Consider the following 23,581-nt stretch of genomic DNA (forward strand, 5'->3'; position numbering starts at 1 on the left):
ACTCAAGCCAGGGGAAAGAATCTCATTCAACAGAGAACTACATCCCTGGGTGATGTCGTCAGCCTACTACGATCATTCTCTACATAGCTGCCTTCTATTGGGGCACCCTCTATGTGTCACAGCATGGATGACATTGATTAGTTTATTTTGTCCGTTTTTTTTTTAAAGTTTTTTTTATCACACTGTTTACGCAAAGACAGTGAGAGCCAAGCAGTTCTCAAGGCCCTCTTGTTGAGCAATTGACTTTCCCCCTCCCAATGTTCTGAATCATTCAAAATTTTAAAAATCCTCGCATCAAGCAACAGATTTACGAAAGCAAAAGAGAAGTTCATTTTAGAACAGGAAAATGTCTTTAAACGGGGAAAAAGGGAAAAAAGCAAACCGTGTGGAAAGAGTTGAAATTGAGTAATGACATCTGTCGTACTGATTGTTGGGTTTATTTAACAGAGGAGAAAGTGCACCATTGGCCCTAAATGTGCTGTGAGTTTATTTTATGTGTGAAACTGACGGGGACTTTCATGTTTTCAATTATCTCCTCTGTGAAATCCTTACACCGCTTACTAAAATTGAATTTGTTTTATTACAAATTCTTCACTGGTTCTCATTTTACTCTAAAGACATAAACCACAGCACATTATACTGTAAGGTAGTGCTTATCATGAACTACATGATAAGGTTCACCATAAAACATTCCAAGTCATAAATTCAAATGGGGATATTTGAGTGACATCATCACACCATCTCTGTTTCTGGTTTGTCTTCCCCTTGTTGTTGAACTCCCTCCAATCATAAGTGCTACAGGCCTGCCAGTTGTGTTGGGCTTGTCATATGGGGTTTTAGTGGCCCATAGATCAACCATTCTTTGGCTCTCCCTCCCATAATTACCTTTGCATTTTTTTTAGTTTAAAAAAGTCATCCATGTTTTTCTTAGTTAGTCTGAGCATATGTTTTGTGTAGTAGAGATGTAAAAAAGCTTTTCATACAACACAAGCTTTCAGAGTGCTTTTTCTTGGAACAAGAATGCTCTTTACACATCAAACATCAGCTATGATACAATATATATATATATATAATTTCAACTAAACTGTAATCAGTGAATGACTATAATGTGGCAATGTCTTTTGTTATGTCAAAGCATCCCATCAAAAAATGTCCCGTCGTCTGCTTATCTCATGATATGAGAGCATGTTGACATTAAATCCAGGGCTGTTCACAAGCATTAACATGCTTTCTGCATTCTACGTGAGCTCTTAATAATTTCCCTACTCCCATTTGTCCTCTTACCCCTTTCTCATTCCATATGCCCCCCCCCTTCTCCCTCCTTAATGGCATCTCAGAGAATGTGGTTTTAAGTTGTCTGAGAGGTGAAGTCTAATAGGAGGCTGTCTGCTAAGGCTTACTCAAGTGATGCAATCAATCCTCACATCATTTTTCTCCCTTTCCCATTCACACACACCCTGTCCACCCCCTTGAACATTTTGAGCTTTACTGTAGCTATCTTATAGGTGAGTAAGTTTGTGTGTGTGTGTGTGTGTGGGGGGGGGGGTGGAGGTGGAGAAAGAGAAAGAATGTGTGTGTGTGTGCATGTGTACAGGGAAAGTGAAACAGAATACGTAAGAGAGGACAGCTTTCTGCTTTCTCATACTATGTGATTTAGCCCTTGGCTTTAGTGGTTTTATGGAGCACTATGGTCAGCTCCAGACAGCAGTTATTCCTCCATTTTGTTTGAATGGGGATAGCAGGCAGTCACCCCCCCCCCCCCCCATCTCTCACACATGATCTTCAAACACTCATGCACGCACACGCACACGCACACGCACACATCTCTCTTTGCACGCTCACATGCACCTCTCTTTCTCAAACACTTGCCTTCTCCTATATTTAGTCTAGTTGTCTCTAAAATTCTCTGAATTTTTCGTAAGGTTGCAGCCTTTTTAAATACATTGTCAGCAAAGGAAGATGAATGTCATGCAGTGTTTGACTTGATGCACATATATATAGATCTCTAATAAAGTAACAATATTTATTCCAACAAATGAATGTTTGGAAATGTCCAACCTTTTATAAATAAGAGATTAAGTATATGTTGATATTTATGTTCAGCTTAGAGTTACATAATATTCCAAACATCTTAGATATCCCTGCTGAAAAAAACAGCTAGAAATCAGCTTATGCTGGTAGCTGGTCTTTGCTGGTTTCCTTCCAGCTCTTGCTGGTTTTTGCTGGTGTAGCTGATTAGGTCACCAGCTGGATATGCTGGTGTGACCATCTGAGGAAGCTGGTCATGCTGATTTGACCAGCCTGTCGTGTGGGATACAGCTGGTGCAAGCTGGTCATGCTGGTTTGCAAGAATGACCAACATAAGCTGGCATGGCCAGTTAAACCAGCACTATAGACCAGCAACACCAGCTAAAATTACCAGCTTGAGGTGGTACGACAAGCAAACCCAGCTGAATTACCATCATAAACTGGGAAAACCAGCTGAAGGTCGCAAGAGTTTTGCTGGTCTAGCAGGTCAACCATCATAGGGTGGTCAAACAAGCTGCTTAACAAGCTGGTCAACCAGCAAACCACCTTTAGCTGGTCAGGCTGGTCAACCCACTTTTAGCTGGTCAGGCTGGTTTTTTCAGCAGGGATGGAACCTATGACACCCATGTCAAAAAGAATCTTTTGAGTGGAGGTGGACAATTAAACACTACCTTTTTGACCTCCATTTAGAGCATGGATTCTCTTCCCTTTCCCCCTGAGAGGTGCACATGTACAGTGAGTAGCCACAGCCATCTGCTTGTAACAGAGAATAAGTGTTTAAAGAACCGTTTTCTGTCTGCAACCAAATGTTGTAAATCAGAGACTTAACTGCAGGCGGCCTAATCTTCCTCATGGCTTCCTGGAGAACATGGCTAAATCCCATTAGGCCGTGAGTTAGACGAGCTGAGTCAGCACCTCCGCTTTCCTCTAGTTTAACTGCAGCACTGGAGAAACTCAATCTCCCACACTGCCCGCATCACCCACATGCCCAGTCCAGTAGACTGTCTGACTCATCCTCCCTCTTTATGGAGGATGCAAGGGCTGAGCTGAAGGCTGTGTGCATCAGGGCATGTGTAGCCTACATTTTTGCATGAATGTTGTGAAGATGTGTAAATACTTTTATATTCAGCAACCTTGCTTTGAGTGTGCATGCATTGTGTGTGTGTGTGTGTGTGTGTGTGTGTGTGTGTGTGTGTGTTTTGTCAAGTCTTCATGTTCTTTGTTGTGACATGAGAGATGTAAATGTGTTGCAGATGTCCTCGGTCTCTCTACTACCCTTTCCTCTCTCTAAGATCCGCATTCATGACAAAGGACATACTTCCCATCTCTGTTAGCCATTAATGTCCCTCTTTGATGTGCTTTCTGAGCTAGCGAACCTGTGAGCAGAACTGTCTCCAGCACGTGTGGATCGAGGAGTATGGACTAACTCAGCTGTCCATGGTGTTAGAGAGAGCTAATGAATAGAGATGCCCCCAAAGGACCAGATCAGATGTGCAAACCAGCACGGTGAAGTTTCCACGTCACATACAGTACATATGACTGGGACAGATCCACACCCAGTTTGGACCGGTGACACATTCTTCCCAAATCCACTCAAGCATCAGCTGCCATTTGATAAGGCCTTTCACAATTTCTATGCATTTCAGTCACAGGATCAGTGAGCTGGAGCAGCAGGGCTCACAGAGGGCCGGAGTTCTCCTTTAGAGTCACATTTTATGATGAAGATATTTGAAGCAATGGAGTTACCTCATAGAACATTTTGGAGCAAAGGGTGTTCAAGATTGCATTGGCCCGAAGATGACTTGCTGACCAGTGGTTGCCATTGAGACTGACATGTGACGTGGCCCACAGTGTGCACATGGCAACAGTAGACACACTGTTGTGCTTGTAGTATGGTTTCAGTTGAACTACATGGGGCTGAAACACCACACTCCAAATAATACTGTCAGTACATCTGACAGTAATATACTGTATATCAGTATAATACCTAATTAGAAGTAACCTTCCAGACAAACATATCAGTTTGAATGTATGATTTTGGGTTTAATGCTTAGTTGATTGGATAAGACACTTTACTACAACTGTGGCTTTGGTGTCTGAGTTATTACAGGGCGGCGTGCTAAAGACACCAGTTTCAGTTCCTCTGGCTCGACAGGATAGCCCATCAGATTTGACGTTAGGCTGTTTTATGTGCCAGAGAAGACAAAAATAGAACAAAAACACGCAAGAAAGCAGGATGCACAGCAGGCCACCAAGAGTGACCATCGACTCATACGTAAAATAGAGCGTCAAGGTCCCCTTGGGCCCTGTTTATCAAATGTACTTGGATAGAATACACAGCACAGATTCTGACTGCTTGTTTTAATGTCGCTATGTTGTACTAATGCAGTTATTGCATTAGTCACCTCACCTGGACCTTGTGGAATATAATGCTTATAGGTAAAGTCTTTCTTTTGTACCAAATGTTGTGCATAGTCTTACAGTATTTTGTTTATCAAGAGTAATTACTTTACATGATGGAGGGTCCTCTAGCCAGAAGGGCTTTTATCTCTTGTGACATGCAGAAACACTCAGTAACTACCTCTTGGACTGACACCAGGTTTTTTTTTTTTTCAGATGTATTTGCAGTCACTCAGCTAGATCAAAGCTTTATGATCCTTTTAATCCTCGTGTAACTAGTTGTGTGTTTATATGTCAAGTCTCAAACGAGACGTCTCAGAGATATCAGTTTTTTAATCTGTCTGTCATGCTCTTCTGCTCATGTTTTTTTTTTCTAGTTTTGTCATAAGGTTTATATTTAGCTGTCTTTGATCCTTCCCTGACATCATGTCTGAAATCTGTATTTGGGGGTATTTTAGGAATGCTTATCTCTCTTAGAAATTCGCATGAATGTGTGATGGAATAGTAATGTCATGACAAGAGAATAGTTCAAACATGAAACAATATATAGCTCAATATGCCTACTAGTCACTAGTCCCAGAGAATTCCATCTCTGCATTGTCAGTTACATTGAGTTACATTGATGGTGAGTGTCAGTTGAATGCAATTTTGGATATATAGCATATGAGCAAACACCAGAGTCAGGTGTTTAGATTTTTTTAAGCTATCAGCATCTCTTTGATACACTGATTGTGAACAACTTACCAAACTGGATTGGAGATTCAAATCATATTTAGTGGTCATGCATTTGTTTCACTATGACAAGCTACACTTCCAGTTCCATCATTTCATGCAAATTATGTTCCTTGAAGCACAGAACTTTACAAGTGTTCCCCTGGCAGACGGTAAGCCTACAGGAATTCAGGTTAAGATGGAACTGGGCAGAAAACAGCCCGCAGGCACCTCAGAAAGCAAAACATTTCAATAAATCCTGTTGGTTCAATGTCTTAACATGGCAGCATGATCCATGATTACATCCTTCCTGTCTCAGCATGGTAGACAGTTGTTTGGCTGCCACTAGCATGACATGGTCACCTTCCTGGCCTTATGGGAGAAGGAGAGAACCGAAGAAACGGAGAAACTGCCTGTAGAAATGAGATGGTATGAAGAAAACGATGGGTGTACGGACATATCCCTGCAGTAAAATACCTTGTGGTGATATGAATAGAACTTATGGGAAGAATATTTATTCAAAATGTTATATATAAAAAATACCTTACTTTCACCAAATATATTGAGAAGAATGATTATGTTCAGTGATAGGATCTTGGAAAAAAAATATTGGAACCTAATTAAGAGTCTTTATGTACTTTTTACTTTATAGTCAATTAATGTAAGTGCAGTTCCTTCTGATATTACATGTGGTATTGATTACTTAAAACATGAAGGACATTTAACACAAAGTAGGACAAATTACAGTATAGACCCTTTCAACTGGAGAACTTAATTTTCATATCTGCGTTGGTTTTGGGAAATCTTCTAGGAACAGATTGAAAGGGTCTATACATTACTAAATGTATGAAAAGTTGTTCATACATTACTCTGTTATACAAAAGAGGAACAAAAGCAATACGCTTTTCGACACTAAGACCAATGCTGTCAGAAACAGATCTCACGGATGTCCCTGCTCTCTTCCTGTGCTCTCACACCATCTAAAACCAAAAAACGGAGGAAGCTGGTCTCTGCAGCTCATGGGCTCAAGGTGCTCTGTTCCCTCCTGTGTTTCAGCCCACTACTCCCCCCCCCCCCCCCCCCCCCCCAGTGTGCAGGACAGCGCTGCTTGAGGGCCTGGTCTCTGGGCGTGTGCGTGCAGACAGACGTAGGGTGGCTCACGTGGGGCTGTGTATTTGGGAAGAGCACATGTCTGCTAAATGAAGTCAGGTGAAGCTGGTAGGAGGAGGGGCCCACGCCAGTCACAGCAGCAAGGCGTCTATGTGTCCCAGGCCCCGCAGCTGCATGTGCACACATCACTAGTGAAACCCCTCTCCACTGCCTTCCACACACTCTATTGGATCAAACTATTATCCCATCCAACTGTACAGGCTCGGCCTGACACACATAATGTGTTAATTGAATTGGATTGAATTTCCCCACAGTAAATAGAAGCTCTGAGAAGACTAACAAGAGAAAATTATGACACTTGAGATAAACAACTTTTCCCATACTAACTGTATGTGTGTGTGCTTATGTCTGTGTTTATATATTTTATATTTATTTATATATGTGTGTGGGGGCTTATGTTTGAAGTCGGTCTCATCCCCTGCCCCCAGTTCTCACTATGTTCAGAGAGTGGATCAGTCAAGTCTAACAATGTTAGAGAGCTGTGGGATAAGATGCCGTCTTTGATTAGAAGCCAATGGCTGCAGCTCTGTCCTGCTCTGATAAGTCCGGTGCACAGCAGACAGAGGACCTCTATAGCACATGCTGATCACATCAACACACAACAGATGCTAATCAGGACATTGACTCATCTCTCCACTCCAACCTTGTGGGGTTGCCTTTGAAATATTTTAAATGTTGCGAAAGTGAGAGATGAGAAAGTGTATAAAGAAAGAGTATAGCCAGTCAACTCGGGGATTTTTATCATGTGAGATTAAAGACAGAACACAGACTAAGGTGTGTGCAGACTGATTAGAGGCATCGGAGACAGCTGTCCAGCTCTACCAGTGAAGATACATCTGTTTTTGTTTAGCTCTCTGGCCCTTTCAACACTTGTATCATTTCACAGTGTAAGTGTGCTAATTGGAGCTCTCACAAAGGAGATTAAAATTATGCATAAGCAAATCGTGGATTCTTCCATTGAATTTTGTAACAGAGTATTTATGTAAGATGTTTGGCTTCTCTCATATCCTCTGGAATTCGTTTAGTATTACTTGTTGCTGTGTGCTGTGCCAAGTAGATCAAACTCCAACTAAGCCAGACATGCACAATAATAGCTCAAACATAATTCTGTCTCAGGTGAAAGACTGGATGGAATGTAAGTTGTCACTGGTACTTGTCTGAGGTTTTGGTGGTAGCTATGGTAGCAGACACCTTTATCATGTTGTTATGTTCATATGTGGATGTGTGATGTAACATATGCAGCATATACCAGGACTACGTTTCTGTATTTTTGTCTTGGAAGTCCTGTATGTGTTCCTATGTTGCTGATAAAGCAATATTGATATGGTTATGTTTTCATTCTCACAATAGAAAATTGTTTATTAAAGTCATCTCTGTCTTTTTTATCAGAGCAGCAAGGACTGAAGTTGAATGCATTAACATCTGTAGGATATAAAAATGTATAGTTCACATGACAGCTATTAACAAAAATGTCCTCCTATATTTTTGTTGCTGCAGAAGCAGAAACACCGTCGAGGAGATATAGGAAAAGTTTTTGAAATGGAATCATATTAACCACCTGTTACTAATCCGGGGACATTAATGGAGGAGTGGAAGTGGCGTGTGCCGCCTGTGGTTCAGACATTCCCGTGCTCCGTGTGGACACCCTCTCCCCGGGCATTAAACCCGAGACGGCCCACTGAGAGAGAGGCATGCTGGGACTCATACCGCCTCAGGCATCAAAACTCCCTACAGAAGAGAAAAAATGAGCCAGAGCACCTCGCATGCTCTTCTCCCTCATCATGTTGCAGGGCATGGTCATTACGAGCAGCCCGGTGCAGGCAGTGCAGCTACATTTGAAACCTGAATGCAGAACTCTAGTGCAGGTAAAAGGAGTTCTTAAAGCTCTTGGCCACCCCACTGCCCTCCCCTTGCCTGTGGTTTTTGGTCTCTGCCCCTTTAAAATCTTGAAGGTAATTAGTTTTCAAGCTCTGAATTGCAGGGCTTTTTGTGTGGTGCTCAACTGTCTTCACAGACCCATTGTAATGATCAGTCATTAGCAAAGTAGCGATCATCAAACGATTTTCTGGGGGATTTTTAACCACCTCCATGTACTATATGTGAAGTAGGCTACATTATTGTGGCCGGTGAGTCAGAGAAACATGTGAAGATGAAGTATTGGAGAAAATTAGAAAATAAAAAAGAGGTTAGGTGTGGCTCAGACTCATTGGAACATTCTTATGGCAAACGTCCCATTAAAAGACTTAAGAACACACTCTTGCTATCTGACACATAGGGCCCTAGTTTAAATAACATTTAAATAATCAATTACAAATGTTACATATGAATTGAAATGAATGTGAATAAGTGCAATGTCAGGAAAAACTAGAAATGCAATTCCGAGGAATTACACGAGGGGATGCAGTCTGCTGGTTAGGGTGTTGGTGGGGCTGTTGAGCTTACTGCTAGCTGGTTGGTAGGGTAATTGTGATACCTGCAAAGGTGCTTTTGGAGTAACCAAATTTGAATCTTGTGTGACATGGCATTCTTGAGATATCATACTCAAGGTGTTTTTGACCTTGACATTTGACCTTCAACCTCCAACTTCAACTCACTTCATCTTTGAGTCCATAAAAACACTCGTACCAAATTTGAAGCATGTAAGTCAAGCCGTTCTGGAGATATAATGCTGAATGCATGAGATATGGCTGGGACTTTTATTTTGACACACAGGAAACACTTTAACAGGATGTGTAGTTCAGGTAGAGCTAGATTGTATGCTTAGAGGCTGAGACAGTTGAATTCCTCACAGGTGACACCTGTGCCAGTGTTCTGATTAGCCTGGGAACTGCTCTGAGAACTACTTAATGAGCGCAGCTGGCTCTATTATGACATCACAGCCCCCATTCAAGTCTATGGGGGAAAAATACACTTTTAATTACAAATATCTCAAAAAGTATAAACTTCTCAAAAATGAAAAACGGATAGGACGGTAAAGCCTTGGAAGATCTACGGAACGGTGTTTGAACCAAATTTGTACGTTAAGCGGTTTGGGCTGAATAGCGCGCACAAAAAGGTAAAAATAATAATAATAACTAGAAATGCAATTCCAAGGAATTACCAGTGCATGAAAATGCTAAAGTTGTGATGTAAAATATCATGTATAGTTAAAACAGATAATACAGAGATGGTTACTATGGTGATGCTAGGATAGACATGGTGGTTGCATAGCTTAATAAAAGTTGATAGTTTAAAAGTAGACTGTTTAAAAGTTGAATGTAGATAGTTTAAAAGTTGTTGATAGACAGTAGATAGTTTAAAAGTTGTTGATAGACAGCTAGTTTAATAGATAGTTTAATGATAGTTTAAAAGTAGACTGTTTAAAAGTTGAAGTTGAAGTTTAAAAGTTGTTGACAGACTGGAAGTTGAATGAATGTTGATATTCAAATAGTTTAATGGCTGTGTATAGGTAGATATTTGACGATAACTGACAGTTGGAACGGCTCTAATGTTTGCTAGCAGTTATGCTAAGATTTTTAACTATGCTAACCATGCTACTTAGCTAATGTTTTATAACAGTGCTAGCAATGCTAACCTGCTAACCATGTTACTTAGCTAACGTTTTCTAGCAGTTTAATGAATGTTGATATTCAAATAGTTTAATGGCTGTGCATAGGTAGATATTTGACGATAACTGAAAGTTTGAACGGCTCTAATGTTTGCTAGCAGTTATGCTAAGATTTTTAATTCTGTTAACCATGCTACTTAGCTAATGTTTTATAGCAGTGCTAGCATGCTAACCATGTTACTTAGCTAACTTAACTAACATTTTCTAGCAGTTTTACTAAACATGCTAACTATGCTAACAATGTTAGCATATTAACTATGTTAACCATGTTACTTAGCTAACTTAGCTAATAATTTTAGCAGTTATGCTAACTATGCTAACTAGCATGCTAACTATGCTAACCATGTTACTTAGCTAACCTAGCTTATCATTCATGCTAACCATGTTACTTAGCTAACTTAGCTAATCATTTTTAGCAGTTTTGCTAAAAATGCTAACTAGCATGTTAACATGCTAGCATGCTAACTATGCTAACCATGTGACTTAGCTAACTTAGCTAATCATTTTTAGTAATTTTGCTAAAAATGTTAACTAGCATGCTAACATGCTAGCATGCTAACTATGCTAACCATGCTAACTAGCTACAGTGGGTAGGAGTCATAGTTGATGACAAGTAACAGTTACAATGGCTAAACAGTTAAAAAGTTCAGTAGTTTAAAGGGTTAAATTGTTTAACAGTGAAATATTGTAGTGAGGACTTTTATTTTGAAACAGTTTTTGGCAGAGGAAGCAGTTGAACAGGATGTGTAGTCTTAATAGGGCCAGTTTGTTTGCTTAAAGCCTGAGACTGGCAGTTGAGATCCAGGTGGCCTGAACACCTGCCATAGGATTCTAATTGCTTAATGGCCGTATTATGATGTCATAATCGGCAATGTTAAGTCTATGGGGATTTTTAAAAAGTTTTTCTTTAATAGTTTAAAAAGTATAAAAGTTTCAATGTGGAAAAGATATAGCAACCCGATCTGTTTGAAGACCTACGTTACAAAGTTTGAATGAAGTTTCTAAGTTAAACTGTTCAAGAGAAATTGTGTCTAGAAAAAGTGGTAAGCGGAATAATAATAATAAGAAGAAGAAGTTGCCTAGGAAGAACAGTACAGTGCATTTTCATGCACTGTAATAATAAGAAGAAGTTGCCTAGGAAGAACAGTACAGTGCATTTTCATGTACTGTAATAAGAAGAAGAAGTTGCCTAGGAAGAACAGTACAGTGCATTTTCATGCACTGTAATAAGAAGAAGTTTTCGGATTTTCGGGCTGCATCCCCTCTAACTAGAAATGCAATTCCAAGGAATTACCAGTGCATGAAAATGCTAAAGTTGTGATGTAAAATATCATGTATAGTTAAAACAGATAATACAGAGATGGTTACTACGGTGATGCTAGGATAGACATGGTGGTTGCATAGCTTAATAAAAGTTGATAGTTTAAAAGTAGACTGTTTAAAACAGGGGTGGGCAAACTTTTTGGCTCAAGGGCCACATTGGGTTTTGAAAATTGGCCGGCGGGCCGCACAACCCCCCCCCACGACACACGCATAAAAAAATACATTTTTTATAGCCTATAATTTAGTATGAAAAGTATTTGTTTTAAAATACTGCTAATATGTTTTAGCTAACGTTTTCTAGCAGTTTAATGAATGTTGATATTCAAATAGTTTAATGGCTGTGTATAGGTAGATATTTGACGATAACTGAAAGTTGGAAATGGCTCTAATATTTGCTAGCAGTTATGCTAAGATTTTTAACTATGCTAACCATGTTACTTAGCTAACTTAGCTAACGTTTTCTAGCAGTTTTGCTAAACATGCTAACTATGTTAGCAATGCTAACATGTAAACTATGTTAACCATGTGACTTAGCTAACCTAGTTTATCATTTTTAGTAGTTATGCTAACTAGCATGTTAACAATGCTAACATGCTAACTATGTTAACCATGTGACTTAGCTAACCTAGCTAATCATTTTTAGTTGTTATGCTAAATAGCATGCTAACAATGCTAACATATGCTAACATGTGACTTAGCTAACCTAGCTAATCATTTTTAGCAGTTTTGCTAAAAATGTTAACAATGCTAACATGCTAACTATGTTAACCATACTAACTAGCTACAGTGGGTAGGAGTCATAGTTGATGACAAGTGTTGACATAGTTGATGACAAGTTAAAAGTTGTTGATAGACAGCTAGTTTAATAGATAGTTTAAAGGAACCGTATGTAAGAAATGTAATTCAATTAATCATAAAATTGCCCTGATTTGTCACTAGACATTAGGAAATCATGCTAATTTCAAATACTTATATCACTGACAACAGTAGTCCGGCCAGGATATCATCATTTAAAAAAGTGAAGTTGCAGCCCTCAACTGATGTTGATGTTTACATATTTGTGTTTTAGCCTGATCCGCCACCTTCCACCTATCTAGTAATCACAAAGTCAGTAGTGTTTCGGCATCTGGGTTGCCAGCTCTGCTTTAGTTACCACATCTGCGGTGTACACCGCTCTACAGTATTTTGAAAGTGATTGTAGTACCAGTTTTGGCCAAAATCCTACATAAGGTTCCTTTAATAATAGTTTAAAAGTAGACTGTTTAAAAGTTGAATGTATATAGTTTAAAAGTTTAAAAGTTGAATGTAGATAGTTTAAAAGTTGTTGATAGACAGCTAGTTTAATAGATAGATAGTTTAATGATAGTTTAAAAGTAGACCGTTTAAAAGTTGAATGTAAAAAGTTCAGTAGTTTAATGGGTTACATTGTTTAACAGTGGATTATTGTAGTGAGGACTTTTATTTTGAAACAGTTTTGGGCAGAGGAAACAGTTGAATAGGATGTGTAGTCTTAATTGACCCAGATTGTATGCTTAAAGCCTGAGGCTGCAGGTGGCCTGAACACCTGCCATAGGATTCTAATTGCTTAACGGCCGTATTATGATGTCACAATCGGCAATGTTAAGTCTATGGGGATTTTTTAAAAGTTTTTCTTTAATAGTTTAAAAAGTATAAAAGTTTCAAAGTTGAAAAGACATAGCAGCTTTGTCCGTTTGAATACCTACGTTACAAAGTTTGAATGAAGTTTCTAAGTTAAACTGTTCAAGAGAAATAGCGTACGGAAAAAGTGGTAAGCGGAATAAGAAGAAGAAGTTGCCTAGGAAGAACAGTACAGTGCATTTTCATGCACTGTAATAAGTTCCCTAGGAAGAACAGTACAGTGCATTTTCATGCACTGTAATAAGAAGTTGTTGCCTAGGAAGAACAGTACAGTGCATTTTCATGCACTGTAATAAGAAGTCTCCGGATTTCAATAGAGGGGATGCATCCCCTCTAATGACATTATTTGCGCTTAGAACCTTGCTTGTGGTAAATTAGCAAATACATTTTATTACATGTTATTATCGTACAACTAAATTTGCTTTACGTAGTCTTAGCACTTTATTATTTAACAAGGTTGAGGAGTAACTTATAACATGTATCAGTTGTAGTTACTGAGAACCAATCAGAATCAGTTATACAAAATGATTACAAAGGGATTACATTGATTTATTTTCTGTAAAACCTTTCAAACATATGTCTGGAATATAGCATATTTATTCTGTCACTTTGGATCCTTTTACCATCTAGACAGGCTCCATTCATTTGTCAGTAAACACTCAAATTTAGAGCATTTGATTGGTTCTCTCATTTGCATTAGCGCCACCTCTCATCTGTCAATCAAAACAATCACTTATAATGAGTCACATTACTTTTAAGTCATTTCATTAAATAACTTATTACATTTATAGAAGGTAAGCAGTAATCTGTAACTTATCCAAAGGTAACGTCAACCCTGTAACACCACATGTAAACTAGATGCACCGCATAGCGGTACAAAATATGACCGCTGCTCTGTCCTGTACATCATCTCCGCAAAAAAATTAATCACGCTTGTCAATTTGTTTCCATCTCCTACTCCATCCCCAACTTGCAACTTTTGTGTATGCTTGTGTGTGCGTGCCTGTGTGTGTGTGTTTGTGTGCCTGCATGCGTGCGTGCGTGCGTACGTGTGAGTGTGTGTGTGTGAGTGTGTACGTGCCTGTGTGTGTTTATGTGTGTGTGTGTTTGCATGCGTGTGTGTGCATGTTTATATGTGTGTGTGTGAGAGAGAGTGTGTGTGAGACTGTCCTGCCTTGTCACTCCTCTCCTCATCATCCTCATCACCAGCAACCCTTCGCTAAACACTATCTACAGGCCGATGGGTGTACAGTCACTAAATGTACACATAAATTAATTTATTTTATGCCCCCCTCCCATGGATGAAATTTCATGAAACTTGGCATACCCCTGGCATAGGATGTCAGGTTAATCATTTTTGGCTAATCAATTTGCAGTTCAGAACATCTTAACTGAAGATAGGGGTGATTAAAGCAGTATAATATTTTTTATAATATTTTCATTTTTCACAAATGAGTGATTATGGGCTAGGTTGATCTGGGCCCTTGAAACCAACATACCATAAAAATGTCATCATCCTCGGTGCCACGGTTCAGGTAGTAATGTAGGAAAAACTGCTTTTTTGGGGTTTCAGGGGCCTAGGGCTGGGGGGAGAGTGGCCCCCGGGAACCAAACAAAGTTTTTCCGTAAAAGTCTAGTGGGGCTGCATGCCCACTAAGTTTCATGTGCCCCGTTGTTTCGGTGTCCCGGGAATCGTTGACCAAAAATTCAGTTGATGACGGGGGGAAAAAAAAAATAAAAATTAAATAAAATTTTTTTAAAAACTTTGACAATCCCTATACGACCACTACGCTAGCTATGCTAGCAGCAGTCATAATTAGGACCCAAAATGTAGGGTCTGGAGATGGATTGGAGTTTGGCAACAGTGTACATCTATGCATACTGCATTATCTTCACTGCAAACAACGCTAAAACAAATCAAAGCGAATTCCAGGCCTCAGAAGTCAGTAGCTGCCTCCTAAATGTGAGCTGTAGCTCCCTTTCTGTTCTCAGACTACAGGGCCCAAGTGAAAGAGTGAGTCTGTGTCTTATATTCCAGCTGAAAGAGTGAGTCTGTGTCTTATATTCCTGCTGAAAGAGTGAGTCTGTGTCTTATATTCCAGCAACAATACCTGCTGTGCCAGTCTAAAAAGGGCACTTTTCCCCTTTTTGTTTATTTTTTAGATCAAATAACAAAACAAGCCCAGGGATTTTGGCAACGTCCTCACACACTCCGCCCTTGAGATTATATGGTCAAGGAGCCAGAGTTGGCCACAATAACAAATGGAGAGCTTCATTTCACAGTATGGCTGGAGTCTGTGCAGCCGTGAGGATCCCAGGGACAGGCCTATGACAGGGTGCGGCTGGGTGTTTACCACTTTTGCTCTGATATGGAAGGCGTTAGTCACGGACCACTGGAATTGTGTCTACGTTACACGACATCTCTGTTTATTCCCTGTGTTTTGGTTGGGGTTGGGCAGCGATGACATCATGTGCCAAAACAGGGACCTTTGCGTTGTAACACCCAGCATCTCAAAGGATCTGTGTTTGCCCTAGCAGCATATGTTTGCGATGATTTCATCGTTAACTTTATTAAGTCAAAGTCTATTTGTTTAAAGTTTATTATAGCTTAATGTTGGGATAGCGTGACAATGGCAGGCTAATGGCATCTTATTTGTTTATGTGTGTACATGTGACAGACAGCCTTTGCCTATGAAGCACTGCACTGTGGTTGCCGTTGGTAAACAGAGTGTGCGTGAGTGAGAGTAAGGGAAGGGGTGGGGCCAGACTAAGGCTTGGAATGTGACCCACACACTAAAGAGACATGTGTGTGACTGTGCATGTTGAACGGGTGAGTGTGAGGCTTGTCATCAGTGTTGAAGAATGATTGAGAATGATCGCATGCCATCCTAGTGCTACGGAGGCCATTTCCAGAGGGTGAGTCACCCATGGGACAAACGCTAGGAGCCAAACCGCTCACGCCCTGTCCTGCCCCACTGCCCTGGCACCAGCTCGCTGAATAGGACACACCATTAATGGCTATCATCTTGGCTGTTACCCACTCCTCCCTCTTTATAACTCAATGGCACATTCTCGAAGTCTGACATCTGCAATATCAGCATTTTACAATCACCTTTTATGGCTTAACTATGTCTAGGATGGCAGTTGTTTGTTTTTTTTGTGTGTCAGTGTTTCTGAGGACTGACCTGTCCTCGTGACAGTGATGAGGTATCGCTCTCGTTCCTCCCAACCATTTACATTAGAAGTCAAAAACAATGAGGAAGCCTCACGTGTGCCCTCAAGCAACGATGCAGAACAGCTCTCACAGAAGACAGACGAGACACAAAAGTGCCATGTTCAAAACAACAAAGCATTTCTCCATACAAAGCACCTGGCATCCTGCGCTGAATGGATGAAAGCAACCGGACAACAACATATTTCAAAGAAAATTACAGCATCTGGTCTGACAGGAATTTCCTGTAAGGTGAGTTATTCAATTAACTGGTTCAAAACAAAAGTCGGCGCCAGATGATGAGCTCATAGGGGACTGGTTAATCCAACAGAATTGATTTGTCTCTCACCTGACTACCCAAAGGCCACTGGGTTTGTTTGGTTTCTGTTGACACTGAAAACCTTGAAGTGCCTCTGCATAGGAGTCCACCCATAATGTAGCCTTACTGAAAAACAGAACCATAAATAGTTTAACAAGTGTGTGACCGCAGATGTCACTGTCAACGAAGAGGTTCCATGTATCTGTCATGCCCATTAGTAAACAAGACTCTGATTTCCCAGCAACAAGTAGGCAGCAAGGGGTGGCACAAATACAGCAATTATCTATGAATTACTTCTCTCTCTCTCTCTCATGACACTAGACAAACAAGTATTTTTATTTTTTGTGTGTGTTGCCTGTCAGCAGCCATTTCTTGATGACACTGAAGGAATGCAAATATGAGTCACTCTCAATCAGCTCTACTATGTCACAGACTCGACTCCAAATCTCACCCTCTCCGCTGGTGCAGACGGCTACCCCAAAGTCTTGCTGTCAGCCCTTCTGCGAGCTGCTAAGCTCATTTTAGCTGAGCGAATATGACAGACTCTTGATCTCATCACTGGTCCAAACGCGAGGGCCTAAATAAGTGCTCCCTTGTACTTAGGGAAACTCTATATTTTAGAAGTTATGACGTAGTCTCATGTTGTGGTTCTAAGGGATTCACTGTAACTCTTCGCTTCAGTAATATGAGGTGGAAAAAACACAAGAATGCCTCAGTGCTAAAAATGTCTCTCTTGTAATAACCAGATGGTCTGAAAATAGACTGGGAAGGGTATTATTATTAAAAAATCATCCGAGAATGCATTGTGATTTATAAAGTGCTTTCATACAATACATACAATTTTCTTTTTTATGCAGCAAGTGATTGTTTATGGCAATTGTTAAACATCAAGCAATATTATTGAATGTTTTTCAATATATCAAAGGTTAGGCTGCACACAGACACACACATTCTTACATCAACACAGAGTTAATCTTCCTTTGTGTGAACTGGATGAGTGTGTGATCTCTTTTGTGGTCCAGGACTGAACTGGTTGCCATGACTCCTTGACCGCCAAGGCAACAAACATGAAGTAGCCTATGAAACCTTTCCACATTTCCTCCCTTTTTATTTTCTTTTCACTGGAACTTTCCGACCACGCTTTCTCCCCACCCTCTGTTGGGCTACCCTTTTGTGGAAGGACACCCAATGGCAAGTCTTCCATCACATAAATGAATACAAACTTGGCCAGCAACAGCAATTATCATTGAAATGTAGATGCACAAATTGCAATAGCCTGTGAAATTGGACACAGGCTCCCTGCTTTGAGTTGTATCTCTGAACCGTAAATCCCACTGCTCTTGACCCTTGACCTCAGTGGCAAGGGTCTCTAGTCTGAGTTGAGGAGAAGACTCTACAGTGTACAGGTGCACATATGTGGCAAGTTTCACATGTTCCTGTTGGAGGTTAGACAGGCTACATGACTGGCCTCATGTAAACCCACATGCAGGCCAGTGAAGCAGCACCTCCCCATGTTGTGTGCTGAATACATGCTGTCAGAGATAACATGGAGCATGATGCATAGTTCACCTCAGAGGACTTGGCCAGCAGTGCAGAGTTGCCCTGTTTGGGCGCTCAGCTTGCGCTGATGAGAGCAATCTTATCTAGGCTCATGTCCCTGCGCTCTGCTTGCACGCAGAGGGCTTGTATCAGGCCAAATAGCCCTCAACTACAGGTGCCAAAATCCTGTATGGTTCTCAGAGACCCCTACAGAATCTGGAGGCACATAATCAGGTTTTCACAACTTTATGTCAACCCTTACTTTATAGTTTCCTTCAAGGCATATTGTTTTGTGCTCCATCACAGATACACATACAAACCATGCCTAGAAGTTTGATTCAATATAGATATTACACTCTTAACACTAATGTGTTGTCCCTATCTGGACACAGAGATGTGTGAAAAAACAACGCAAGTTGTTTTGTTTTCAACGCAAGTTGTGTTATATTCAACACATATTGTGTAACAAATAAGAAAGGACACAACACAAACTGTGTTGTTCCTATCTGGAGACAGAGATGTGTTAAAAACAACACAAGTTGTGTTGTTTTCAACACATTCGTTTTAAGAGTGTATACATTTATGTTATGGCATTACAACATTTAATCATACATTTGAAATGAGACAACATGGAGGTAGTGTTTTTTCTATAATCCTAGATAACTTTCTCAGAGTTATCAAACATCAGCCTACATAAACCTATACATATCCTGTGAATAAACATATCCACAGAGACAGAGGCTTACCAGATTGTTGCACACATGAATATCAAGTGTCTGTGTATACATGTGTGCATATTGTGTATATATGTAACCTTTATACATTACAGCAGTATAGTTTGGAAGCCAATGAACATACTATTTTGGTCATTACAGATACCATATCAAATAGTAAATAGGCCCAAGGCCATAGTATCAGACAGCTATATGACATTAGAGTGATATGTCAGCGATATGGGCTTTATTGCTACGCTTAATCCAAGATACAGTATGTACCCAGTGCAGGGAAACACTCCTGGTCCCTCGCCCAAGTTCCACTGATATCAGCACACGTCAGAGTACTTTAAACATTGAAACGCTTCCCAGTTTTAGTTAACACAGCCTGGCCTTACTGTACATATCACGTGGACATCTCTGCACGTCCAGGCTTTTGTAGGTCTCAGCCATGTGGAACTAAAACTCTGTCCTGTTAAGTACGTCACACAAAGCTCTGTGTGACCACTAGTATTTCCTCAGTACAGAAAAAAGTAATAATACATCTTATTTAGAAGTGCCTCTCAGGTCACCCAAGGACACTGTCCAATCAAAAGGTTACATCATCTTCACTAACATGTCTCTGTTTTAAGACAATTAGCGCTTGGGTGTGCTGAGCTGGTCAAATTAGAATGAACTTAATGTTGCAATTTAGATTTTGTGCTATTAATTGGTTGCAGAACAAACTGGTAAATGTCCATTCAGTTTTTATATCCATTATTTGACCATGTATAACAAGAGCAGTTACAATCTAATGCTTCTACAAACATCCCCTATGGCATCATGGCAATTCTGTTCAGTGTAATTTTCAATAACCATTTTAATGCCTTTATGTCCCTCTCCTCCATATCTCAGAAGATCCCTCATCCTCTCCTCTTCCTCTCCTCCATATCTCAGAATGTCCCTCATCCTCTCCTCTTCCTCTCCTCCATATCTCAGAATATCCCTCATCCTCTCCTCTTCCTCTCCTCCATATCTCAGAAGATCCCTCATCCTCTCCTCTGTCCCTCTCCCTCTGTCTCTCAGAAGATCCCTCATGCTCTCCTCTCTCCATCTCCCTCTCAGAAGATCCCTCTCCCTGTCCTCTGTATGTCCCACCCTCTGTCCACACGTGGGGCTCCAGGCGGTCAGTCTAATTAGATTAGGGGGCTTTATGAGCTGTGCTCTATAGCCAGCTGAAAGAGAACCCTAATAAACAGGGATGTCGCTCTTTCATCTGACTTTCCTGTGGAATATTCAAGTCTCCCCACTTTGCCTCTGGGATTAGTGTAACCATCAGCACGCAAACTGTCTTTTATTTCTGTGTGTGTGCGTGTGTATGTGAGTGGGAGAGAGAGAGGGAGAGAGGTCAACAATAGAGTTCAAGCACAGAGCACAAAAGGGGTGTCCATTCCTTCAAATCTCACTACTACGAAGCCGTGATGTGATCCCCAACAGACTTTCTTCACTCTGCGGTGGCATGATGCACATTTGGCTATGAGAAGCAACAGTCTGCATACTAAATAAAAACCAAATTGTTTTGCCTTTTCTGTTTTAAAATTAATTTTGCTCTTTTATTATTTTTCTACTCTTTTTAGACCTTGGAGGATAGTTGTCTCATTTTAGTGACCTATTGTGGTGCTTCATCTCCAGGTCAACAGGTGTAACTGTGGAGGAGACCAGAAAACACTACAAGAGGTCAATCGGAGGAGCAAAATCTAAAAAATATAGCTGAAACATGGTGTGCTCACAAGCGCATGCGCACACACACACACACACACACACACACAGGGTTTGTCATAAAAAAAAGACACAAAGGGCATTCCCTCGAGTGTCACACATCTAACAGGGATGCCATGCCATACGGCTATAAAGATCTTCAAAGGTCATCTCTGGACTCTCTACATCAAAGGAAAAGCAAATCATCCTTCAACATCCATTACCTGACCTATCCATCTCAGTCCCTCTGAACATGTACAAACATGTCAATAAATAAAGAGAACAATGCCTGATTTATACACCTTGTTCATCATGCCTTAACTCGCATGACTGAAATGCTTGTGAGTGTAGATGTACTTAGTGCTCAGTTAGGATCTCTTTCTCTATATATGAATTGCTGTTGATAATCTGAGATTTCCTCTGCAATGTTGGTATAATGTTATTTTAGTGTTTTGATAGTGGAAATAGAACAAATAGGAAACCTGAGTCATACAAAAGGCTTGAGAGTCTAGTCTGCTTTCTGTATGATGTCCCATATTCTCAGTTGTACTGGATTAGACTCTGCGCCAAAGGATGTTGCCCCCCAGTAATGATGAAGGCAGTACACCATTAGTTTGCGTCAACACATTCCACCATTTGGTAGTTTGTTTGTTTTTTTTGGCAGCCAAACTCATTTTCTACAACACCACAGAAAAAAAGAAACAGATTATGGTTTCTCGTATCTGCTCTCTACAGATGGATACACATCTCTGTGCACAGCTCAGGCCATGCTGTAAAGTGCCCCCCTTGTTTTCTTTGTAGATCGGTACTACAGCTGTGGGCTGTATTGTGTGTAGTATAGATGATTTCTATTGTTCATTTTGCTATTGTCCTGAACCTACAAACAATTAGTGAAGAAACACACTACAATTTATCTGTAATAAACAGCATTTAAATCATACTGTCATTTTCCTTCCAAAAGAGGGCAGTGTTGGAGACAAGTCTGTGCTTAACTGTGGGCAACATCATAACAATATTAACATTAAAAAACTTTTCTGAGTTTTATTTCCAAACCTTCCCAGTAAATCACAAAAATAGATAAATTACAACTCATCTTTCTTTAGAATGGATAGGTGAAGGCAACATATTTTTGTTGTTCTTCTTTTAAATAAGTGATTGATGGAGTGCTTTAAAACACCTCACACAAATGTACTTGCTGTTTTCCAACAGCTTTCATCTAAAGAACAGTGGTGTATTGATTGTATGGTATGGATTGTATGGTAACTATTTTATTCTATATTGGGTCAATAGGAATGTGGTTTATTTACACTTCTTACAGGCCCGCTAAGCATGACAACAGTGCATGCTCAACAATATGACTCTTCACTTCATCTAAACATTAACTTTAAGATCTCTACTGAAGTTACTTTAGTCCTCTGCAACAATAGGAACTGACAACGCATGGGGAGTATTTGGATAGCACTTAACTCACAGTGAACATTCTTTTACCGCCCAGCTTTGCAAATAAGTCTCACTATTCTTATTGACAGGACTCAAACATGTTTAGCATAAGAGCATATTCTTGTTATTGATTTATCCTTCAGTATTTTTTAAAATGCTATTGCCCTAAGACTTGTCCTACTGGCGCTCTCTGTGATTTTTATTACATGAAAAGTGCATTGGATGATCAGAAAAAACTATTTCCTGTTATGGTTCTTACATATCAGATAACCTTTGGCCTTTGGACACTTCAGCATCAGATAATTGCCACTTCATGTCGTCACCTTTTTTAAATCAGTAACTGCAGGGAGCAAGTTAGCTTGACCTCTGCAGTCCTTTTGACCGTTGAGATTTCCTCCAAATTTTTTATCTGTGAACAGAAAACAGAAACTATGACACTATGACAAGAAGTAACACAATCTTTGGACTAGCAGATTAGTAAAGGTGTGAAAAGAACTGTAAAACAGATATGTCTAAAGACATGGGAGGTCACTGTGTTCATGTTTTTATGCAGTGACTGTGGTTAACATTTGAAGCAAGTTTAAATTGTAGCCATGGCTAGCATAGCACCTAACACCCAGCTGCTCGTGCTATGACTACTGAAGAGTCGTGTCGGTCTGTGATTAGTAGGGTCATGGATAACTTCAGGAGTTGATTGCTAGCATTATTTTAAACCATGACCCCCCCACCCCCAAAACGCACACACACATACAGTACACACACACACACACACTATTCTTCTCTCTCTCACACAACCATGCATACATGGGCTCAGAGCTAGATGAAAGAAATGAAAACCATGTGATAAGACGAGGAATTGGAAGGAAAGTGCAGAGGCTTTCGAGACCAACACACACACACACACACACTTAGCAAACCCAAAACACACACAGAATGCACTTGAGCTAACAGCGGGAAAACTCTGGGAGCCAAAAGTGTGTGAGAGATCCCTTGGGCAGAGGGCTTGTTTACATCCTCTTGAAACACTTTGGAAGCCAAGCTGAGATAACTTAGCCAGAGAGTCACACTCTCACTCATGCAGGTTCATAATTATACAGTTCAGCCCAAACACATGATTAGGCAAAGAGAGGTGGAAAATAAAACCTTTAGTTACCCTCATAAAACATTCAAATTAATACAAATACAAAGCAGATGGGAAGTTGCACTTCCAAAAAAACACAGATCCCCCTGCAGTGGAAATGCCAAATATGAAGTCATGTTTGAATCTCTTGCTAAATATCTATTAATAGTTACAGCTGTAAACTAGGCTGATTTTACTAGCCTTCCCCTCTTATTATATGCCATGCAATAAAATTAGATATTTTCTCATTTTACCTTAGGGATCAGGTTTTTTGGGCCATTTTTTGTAAACGTGCATTTTGCCCTCAGCATCCTCTATCTCATGATCTCAGGGGGCATTTGAGGAGATGTGGGTAATGATTTACACACATTCATTCACTAAGTTGTGTTAGTAAGAGGGAGAGGAGGACCAACCCCACTCCAATTGGATGAGGTCATACCTGGCATGACACACTTGGTTCTTTTGAGTGATGTCATGTTAGGCAGTGGATGATGCTGAACTCTGCATAATGGTCTGATGAGGAGGTTAAAAGTTTAAGGCTTGGCCACTGCCAGTTTTTTACAATATTATATAGTTACACAAACTAGACTTACAATTTATGGCA

The sequence above is a fragment of the Alosa pseudoharengus genome, unplaced genomic scaffold (assembly GCF_046254945.1).
Source record: "Alosa pseudoharengus isolate Yale_2024_CS ecotype anadromous, Long Island Sound unplaced genomic scaffold, YU_APseudo_1.1 YU_APseudo_1.1_scf_20, whole genome shotgun sequence".
Lineage (NCBI taxonomy): Eukaryota > Metazoa > Chordata > Actinopteri > Clupeiformes > Clupeidae > Alosa > Alosa pseudoharengus.